This window comes from Macrotis lagotis, chromosome 5, assembly GCF_037893015.1.
Source record: "Macrotis lagotis isolate mMagLag1 chromosome 5, bilby.v1.9.chrom.fasta, whole genome shotgun sequence".
Taxonomy (NCBI): Eukaryota; Metazoa; Chordata; class Mammalia; order Peramelemorphia; family Peramelidae; genus Macrotis; species Macrotis lagotis.
In genome coordinates this window covers 47,435,986-47,445,935 of record NC_133662.1, presented here as the reverse complement: position 1 = coordinate 47,445,935, position 9,950 = coordinate 47,435,986, and the positions used below count along the sequence as shown (strand labels likewise).

The 9,950-nt window shown below is 33.2% G+C and overlaps 1 pseudogene; it reads right to left on the bottom strand.

The window, feature by feature from the left end:
• Positions 1-5,053: 5,053 nt before the first annotated feature.
• Positions 5,054-5,577, bottom strand: LOC141489694 (large ribosomal subunit protein uL30m pseudogene; annotated as a pseudogene).
• Positions 5,578-9,950: the final 4,373 nt, after the last annotated feature.

Below are 9,950 nucleotides of genomic sequence, written 5' to 3'. Positions count from 1 at the left end.
GCTGAGTTTTCAACTATTCAAAGACTGGACTTTTTTAATAGAATTTTTTCATTTATAATCTGGGAATCAAAATATATATTCTCAGTTTGGCTTATTTTACTCTGTAGCAATTTACACAGATATTCTCACATTTATTTTTTTCCTCATTTTCATGATCTCTTATTTCATGCTAAAATTTCAATACAATTACTCATATACTTCAGGGATAGGAGAATTCTCTTTTTTTTAGCCATTCTTCACCTAGCAAACAGACAAGTTTTTTCAATTCTTTACCAATACAAAAAAAAAGTTCTTCAATGAAACTGTTGAATATTTGTTTTCTATTTTCTGGGGTTAAATGCTCAAGAGACGATCACTGAGCCAAAAGGTATGAATAATGTAATCACTTTTCTTGCTTAATTCTAAAATGATATTCAAATGGTAGAACCAATTTGCAATTCCAATACAGATACATCAATTTATCTATCTCTCTATAACCTTTCAACTGTTTTGTTCTCATTTTGTGTTTTTTGTGCCAATTTGAAGGATAAAAAAGTAAAATCTTAGAGTTGTTCCTTTGAAATGACAGGATGTATGCCATTTGTCTTTTATATTTATGCTTTCGAACTGTTTGTGTGCATGTATATGTGTGTGTGTGTGCATGTATATGTATGTGTGTGAACCACTGGTCATCTAGCAACATCAAGAAAAGGCAAAGATTTTCCTCACCTTGTTGGGTGAACCTCCTGTACCAAACACATGAATAGTAGGATAAGAATCATACAGGATAAACAGACATGAATGGGTTATGATTTTCATGACTCAGTGAGATCTTAAATCTGAGTACTTCAAATATGCAAGAAACAGGCTTGACGAAAATATATAAGACCATGTGCCTTCTTTAATAGATGAATAGTAAAAATATATAAACAAATGGTTCAAAAAATGAAAATATAGTCTGTCATTAAGAAAGAAATTAAAATATAGTTATAAAAATAGAAGAGAAAGGAAAGGATGTTTTTTTACTACTGTGGTTAGTGTATGAATTTAAGGGATGAAAATATTTCATAATATTACTTGTTTTTTGCATTAACAAAGCTAAAAAAGAAAAAAGAGAAAAGCTGTTATAACAAATATCTCTTATTAAAGTCTGGTATCCATTATATATTTCTATTTGATTCATATATAATGAATAATATGATATGAATAATAATGATAAATAGATCTATAACAATATAGGGGACAATACAGTATCTTGGAGAATGAAAATGTAATATCACTTAGAGAAAGAAAAAGAGAGGTACACATGGGTTATGAGTAGGCAATAGCACATTCATAAAAATTGGCAAAGAGAAAATAGGGAAAGAGATCTCATGGAAAAAAGTTTGATTGAAAGAGAAAATTGGAGAGCATGAAATAACCATTTACAAATTGTGCATGTGTGTGTGTGTGTGTGTGTGTGTGTGTGTGTGTGTGTGTTTGTGTGTGTGTGTGTGTGTGTGTGTGTGTGTGTGCTTTGTTCTCTCATTGTTAGATCTAGCATTTCTAGAACAATGGCAGATAATAATGTTATGGAAGAAACATCCTTATTTTATCCCTGCTTGTACACGATGTAAACATCTAGTGTTTCTCTAATGTCCATTTTAAATCATAAATCATGTTACCTTTTACTATTATATATAAGATATATTTTTCTAAAGACATTTCATACATTCAGCTTATAGGAAAAATGTGGTGTGAATTTCATGTAGTTTTGGTTATTTTTACGAAAGTGTGATGTAAAGAATAAACAATGGGCTTCAAAATTAAGAACTTGGTGCAAATCTTGCTAAAGTAGTTGTGTGTGGCCCTGGGTAAGTTAATTGCCATATCAGAGCTTGAAGAAACAGTATATAAGTTGAAGAGAAGGTGTTGACCTATATTGGCACAAGGAGTTTTCTTACCTAGGAATTCCCTCTACAAATCCAATTATGGATCTAGTTCCTATCCCTAGTCACTAGGAGGTCATATAACTAAATATCGCCCTCTTCAAAGTTAATCTTTTTTTTTTTTTAAGATTTTTGCAAGGCAAAGGAGTTAAGTAGCTTGCCAGAGGCCACACAGGTAATTGTTAAGTGTCTGAGGCTGGATCTGAACTCAGGTACTCCTGATTCCAGGGATGGTACTCTATCCACTGCACCACCTAGCCACCCGCTAAAGTTAATCTTTTGAAAACAAATTTATTTTAATTATCAGCTGAATTTTCAACATCAACTAGAAACTGACAATACAAAAAAAGAGAAGAGAAAAACAAAAGACAATCTCTCCCTCAGTTAGTTTACGATCTAAAGAGAGAGACAACATTCAAATAAATATATACAAAGCAAGCTATATACAAAATTAAAATTAAATAATCAATAGGCAGTCATTGTAATAAAGAGGAATTTAGGGAATACTTCCTAAGGAGGGAAGGATTTTACTTGGGACTTAAAGGAAGCTAAGGAGATCAATACTAAGAATGGAAGAGGGAGAACATTCTAGACTTGGGGGAACAGCCTGAATAAATTATCCAGAGCTGAGAGATGGAGTGTCTTGTTTGTGGAAAAAACATGAGACTAGTGTTCAAGATCAAAAAAGTATGTGGCCAGAAAGACTGAAAAAGTAGAAAGATGTTAGTTTATGAAGAGCTTTAAATATCAAGACTCACTCCTGGAGGCAATGAAAGCCTCTCTGATAGAAAAAAAAAATAGATCACAGGAAAAGATACCAGTTCTTATTTGTACATATGGGAAATTCAATGATTTGAGTAACCAAAGTCTGTCTATAAGAGAAGAAAGCAAGTACTCATAGCTTGAACTTATTTTGGAGGGTTTTATCCCGGTTGTCATTGTGTACAATTATTTTCTAAAACTGCAGCTTTGCTTCTAAGAAGTATTCAGAGGATTCTAAGTAAATTCCACTTTCTATGTGATTCCTACTGCAATTTGAAAAGATATTTAATCTGAGGCCATTTCATACAGAACATTTTCTGCTAAATTTAATAGAATTCTTTCTATGGTGATTATATTTACTTTTTAATCTAGCAAAAGTAGTTTGTGAAAAATAAACTATAATGACAATCATTAAATAATAAACAAGAGAATGATTGACAATTTTGATGGGTTTATAGTTAAAATGCTATGTTTATTAAAGAATTAAAATTAAAATTTACTATGAATGAAAACCATTTATCAGTGAATGATCCCTTATAAGCATTGCTATGTTCATCATTATTTAAATAGAGCCATCTTGGCCTTACTCCATGGAACTAGCAAGAATAAACATGGTTCAAAGGCAAAAAAAAAAAAAATCAACTGACATTTTAATTTGTATATGTTTACATTAAAAATGTGAATATAATGGGGTGGCTAGGTGGTGAAGTGGATAGAGCACCAGCCCTGGAGTCAGGAGTACCTGAGTTCAAATACAGCCTCAGACACTTAATAATTACCTGGCTGTGTGACCTTGGGCACGCCACTAAACCCATTGGCCTTTCAAAAACCTAAAAAAAAATGTGAATGTAATTAAGTTAAATATAATTCTCTGATTCTAGGGGATATTCCTTGGAATAAAAACCAAAAAATATGTTGTCTGAAAACCAAGGAGAGAAAACTCCCTCCACTAACATAAACTACAATATTCTCTACAGTTTACATTTTGGAGAATTGCTTGAGGTAGTTAAGGGATTTGTTTAGGGTCACATAGTCAGAGATACGGCTTGAACCCAAGTCTTCCTGGCTTTGAAATCATCTCTATCATTTATACCACACTACCTGTTCACAGTATGATACATTGAAGTGATATATACAAAGAAAATGTAGGTGAAAATTTTAATTATGAAATAGTTTAAAAATCAAAGAATGTGCAGTTTTCTGATCCCAGACATGCTTTTGTCAGCATATTTGAAAGTTAATCTTTCTTGAGAATTCTGGACAATAATGAAAGTTTTCAAAAAGATCAGAACTTCTATAACATGTACCTTGGTAAAGTTCTCCTAGTGATTTGTCTCATGAATGACATAATTTAGCCTTTACTAGTTGATATTTTTCTACAATGTAAAAAATATTGGATTTTTGTGAGTTAGAAGCCTAACTCTACCTCATATTGCCTATGTATCCTCATCTATCTGGGCCTCAGTTTCCTCATCTGTATAATGAGGATGTTGAATAAATAGCTTCATAATGTCACATCTATGAATTTATGATCTTACATTTGTTCTTGTGGCAACATTTATAAATAATTATACTCTTTTGTTGAAAAAGTGATTAATTAAAATTGAATTGATGGAAATTTAATTCAGTAGCTAACCAGTTACCTCTAAGTTAAGTTCTTAGGATCTAGTAATCTTTACTACTCCCTATTTTTATCTACTCTTGAATTTTGTCATAAATTCATTAATTTGGTAATCCCTGTCTTTGCCTTCCCCTTCATTTCTGCTGAATCTGAGGATTCCTAGGGAACAATTATATTTGTAATTCTAACATAAGCTTTCTCTCCACAAAGAAGGAAAAGTAAAAAGGAATCAAAAATGTAAATATGAATCATATTATTTTATAAACTTCTTAAAGGCAAGACAACTGTCTTTTGCTTCTCTTTAAATCTCTTATGTATGGTGTGTGTGGCACATAAAGATGTGTAATACATGTTTTTAACTAACTCATTGAATATGGAAACAGGTAGTTTTGGTTCCACACCAAAATGGGAAAGATAAGAAATAAACAGTCAATAATGAATGATTAAAATAGATTCCAGTAAGTTTACTACCACTCTGGTCTGTAGAAAGAGTAACAATGGAGATTCATTAGGATATCTATAACCAGTTTCTTTGCAATGCTACTAATATGTCATTTTACATTTCAGCCCAACTGAATAGGGCATGCTCACCTTTTGGTGACTCTCCCTTATGGCCACTTTATCTTTGTAATTGTTATCTCTATCCTGATGCTTAGGAGGCTTGGAAAGGAAAAGATAGAGGTTGATTTTCAAGATTTCAGAAGGCTTTGAAGAAAAGAAAGCAAAATCACAAATAGAAGACAATTCTCTCCAAAGCACAGTCTTTATTTTTTTTTTGGTATTTAAAACACATTTTAATGGAAAAAACATGAAAAATATTTAAAGAAAGAGAGAATGCAATTAGGCCTTAATTGCTTTTTGTCCCATTGGTTTTAGATGCCACTGTACTACTAATTCACCTGTGGACTTGAGGCAAGTTTCTGACATCTGCTCTTCTGTTGGAAGTCCTTGTGGTAATTTTAATGGTTGGATTTTTATCAGATGCTTAACTACTTTCAGTTTTGCATTCACTTGTGGAATATGGGTTTTTTCCAGTCCAAGAAGTTTTATGACTTGTTTTTCCCAATATGGTCTTCTTTGTACAATGTGTAGCTTATGAGGGTGATGAAGATCCCCACCATATTTTTCATGAGCTTCAGGTGAAGGTTGGAATACTTTGTCTGTAATCCTTGACTTGGTAAATTTATGACAAATCCAATCAGTTGAGGTGAGAGATTCTAGGCTTTTTGTCACATTCTGTACTCTACCTGGAGGGCTCTGGGTCACTAAGTGCAAATTCCCCGCCATTAAATATCAGCACTGATGATATCCCTCTCTGAAAAGCAGCTCCTCCAGGCCAAGGCGGCCTCCAGCTCCCGCCTCCAAGCTATGTCTTCAGGAGGCTGAACCGTGCCATGACCACAGAGCTTGCCCAAAGCACAGTCTTTAATAGGTAGTCATGTGCTCATTGTGAATCTATGGTAGGAAGTATACCCAACACATTCTGCACTTCAGAAAATTCAGAGTCATCTTTATATTGCAAGACCAGCAAGAACTAAAGACCTGAGAAGCATAGGTCATCCCTTTAGTATAGCCAAGTAATACTAGCTAAAATTGCATATTGATACCCAGTACAAATCTCTGAGTCATCATGGCTGAAAATATATGGAAGATAAATGTAATTGCTCCAAAGTGGTGAAGCAAGGGCCCTTCCATGGCACTCTGGAAGCAGATTCGATATAAGCTTCTACATTCTTGACTGCAATGTTGATTAACTATATTCCTAGCAAGAAATGGGCATTATAGAAAAAAAATATCAAATTAGGCAATAGTTAAGGTCTGGACTCCACTTGGTCCAAAGAATATGTGCCACTGATGGAAAATATATTTGAATATATTTGCTATGCACTCACACTGCAAGCGATTCTAAAACTTTTTTGGTCTCAGTATATAGCATTAAATTCTTTAAAATTATTAAGGACCTCTCCCAAGAACTATTGTTTATGAGGATTTTATCTATTGCATCTACATATTAGAAATTAGAACATTTTACTATTATTAAGAAAATACTTTTAACCTCTCAGATCCTAGAAAGTGTCTTTGAACCATACTTAAAGAATGGCTACTGGAGAATAATTTAGAAAGTTCACTAAGTGGAAATGAAAGATCAGTCACTTAATTGAAAATTAAGAGTCTGTCACAAATGGACTATGTGTCTTAACCCTCTGCCTACCAGCTTTGTCATCAACAAATGAAGAGGAATCAACCGTATGATTTCTAAATTCCCTTCTAGCTGAAGAATTCTAAGAATTGAGTGTTATGAATCACTGTCAACATGATGCCTGGCATCATAATTCACAGGTCATAAAGGTTCCAAACTGCCTGAAAGAATGATGTTCTCTGAGTCAAGTGTTTCTGAAGAAAAGTACTTTACTGAAATATGAAAATCTTATATCTAAAGGAAAGCACATATATTACATCATTGCCCCACCCCTCAAAGACTGAAATTGTTGTTAAATATTATTGTAACACCTAACTAGCCCATAAGAGTCATTCTATTTTATTGCAAATTGCAGAATAACAGATCTTGCAAGTCAATCAAACAAAAGGACCTGCTTCATGACTTAAATCTAAAATTCTTTAAACATCAGTTGGTCAGTGAATTACTTTCCATTAGCCTTAATGGTCATCAGTGATCTCTCCCAGTTTTAAAAGGTAATTCCAGGGTACTCAAACATTGTCCTTGGAATGTGAACCTGGAATGGACAAAAGATCCCTCATCCTCATAGTCATTCCAAATGTTCTTCTATGGGCTTGGACTAGTATAGCTTTTTCTGTAGACCATAATCAATGTGTGACTAATTGATATCCTGAAAAGGGGATTGGGAAGAACGAATGACTATGAAGCAAGCCTATCATTATGCAAATGTCCCTTCATTTACTACGAAAGCCACCTGCTCCCTAATTCCAACCTCAAACCAATTTCAACTTGTAGCCAAGTTTGGTGAACACTAAAACTTGCTGAGATACTCTCTGGTACAAATAATTAAATCCTAATTTTAATACAGTAAAAGTTTACTTAGCTGACATTCTATGAGTCAGAATGAATCAATATCTAAATATCACAATAGATAGTTCTTCTATACAATGAATAATAATTTACTCATAATGATAATCCTATATCAATATTTATTCAATAATATATTCAATAAATTCAATAATAACTAAATATTACATCAACATCAAGTAGCTATCAAGGAAAAATTAAAGTGTATTAAGCATAATTATATGTTGAGTATTTTTGAAATTATACTTTTATGAAAATTGTCATTAATGTTAACTCTCTCTCTCTCTCTCTCTCTCTCTCTATATATATATATATATATATATATATATATGAACTCTCTAAATAGCAGAACTCATTAGAAAAGATGGATATTGAGAAAGATTAAATGCAGAAAGAAAAAGGGATGGCAAAGCACGAGAAGGGTAGTGTCATGAAAACAACAAACAAACTTGAACAGACTTGAAGAAATTATAGAGGACAGAAGGGTCTGAGGTGGGGGTCATGAAGAATTGAACAGGACTGAACACCTGAATAATAACAATAACCAACATAATACTTGACTTACCAAATCAGTTGACAAGTATTCATTGAGCATATTTTCCAGGTACTATATGAATTGCTAGAATAAAACATTCCATACCAGTTAATTCCACAAACATGTTAGATAGCTATTAATAAAGTATCTTGGTATAATAGAATATAGAACACAAAGTCAGGAAAATATTGATATGAATAATGCATTTTACAGGAGTATAGCATCACAAAGAATGTTTTTTCACATTCTACCTCTGATACCGTATGACCATCAACAAATAATTAAACCTCTATGACGCTGATTTTTTTAAATATGCAAAATTAGAGAATTGGATTAAATCAGAAGTTTTTTTTAACCTTTTTGTCACAGTTACTTTGGCAATCTGAAGAAACCTATAGATCTCTTAGAATGTTTTAAATTCCTAAGGTTAAAAAGGAAATCAAAAGTTAGTGAAAATACATATGCCACTTTTCTCATCCAGGGACCTCAGACGCTTTGATAAAGACCACCTGTTGTCTGTGGACCCCAAAGGAATTAAGAACTCTTAGAGTAGACAATTTCTAAAGGTTTCTTCCAGTTCTTCACTTATGGTCCTATGATCTACTGTCTATGTGACCACAGCCTCCTTGACACTGTTTGCCGAACTCTGAAATAGAGATAAAAATGTCCATAATACCTACCTCACTGTTGTGTTGTGAAGCATCTTTCAAGGCAATTCAAACATTGAAGCATCATAGAAATGACAGCTATTATTACCATTTTTTTATTATTACCACTATTACCAAATGCTGTGTATACAAAGATTCTTTGATTTAAAAGTCAGATACTCAAACTGTCCTGTTCTTCTTTACTTTCATATGGGTGAAATCATGTTATTATAATAGTATTCTGTTAAAGATTAGTCTGGCCACACAGTCCCTGGGAGTTAAGTCAATAATTTTTTTACTAAGTATTTATGATGTACCAGATGCTGCAAAAAGAAAGATAGTTCTGCCTTTGAGGAGCCTATGTTACAAAGGGAGAAGATACTTCCTAAAAGGGAATTGAAAAGGAATGATGGAGGAAAGATAAGGGTGAGAAATGGTATAGAAAGTTCAGAATGGATCTTGGAGATGAGGAAGATTCAGTGGGCCTTTTCATTTGTATAGAGAAAAGCCCTAATATTTTCATTATTACTCAATCTGCTTCTCTCCTCAAGAATGTTTTCCTCCTTTACTTCATAATCTCACTGAGAAAATCCATGTATGCAGAATTGGCCCAGATTTCAATGACCATCTGAATTTCAATATATAGTATATTAAGAAAGTGCTTAAAACAATATGGTTTACAGTAACAGTACTTTGAAAAACAACTATAGTCTGCTGTCATAAGTCAGACTATGGGAATCAAGAACAGTATGACTGGATTCCCTTCTCTTCATTTTTTCCATTAGGTAATAAATAGAACAGGGATTTGTAACCTAGAATATACAGATTACATGGATAGATTTCAGCCATCCATGAGCTTGGATGGAAAAAAAATGTACCTTTATATTCACTAGTCTCCAATTGACATTTAGACTTGGGGAGGGGTTTGGATCGTCATTGATTGAGCAGAGACAGGATATTTGAACAATACTCAGTGAACCTCTACTGTCATATCTATCAGCATATAGACTCAAGCTAGAATACTCCTCAGACTCTGCTACCATTCTTCATTCATCCACCATGTTATAATCTTCTTCACCTTTACTTTCCTATTTTATTTGCTAGGCTTTTGTTCTATCCACCAGCCTCTCCCAAGATCAGGCTCAAATAAATAGCATTCTGGATAGTTTTTCATCTGGAAAAGTCTGTAACTTCTTAAAATGATTAAGGCACTAAAAAAAGGACTTGCCTGGAACAGGTTCCCTTGTATCTCTTTGCCCCTTGTCTTAACCTTTTTTGAAGTCTTCCAAAAAAAAAAAAAGATAGCACATAATTGATTAAATATGCTATTTATCTGTATGTGAGAGTTGCTGTGTGTATGTGTATGTTACTGAAAGAAAGGTCTTAGCAGAATCTAAGCATTTCCCTATCTTTTCAATACCCACACAAGACC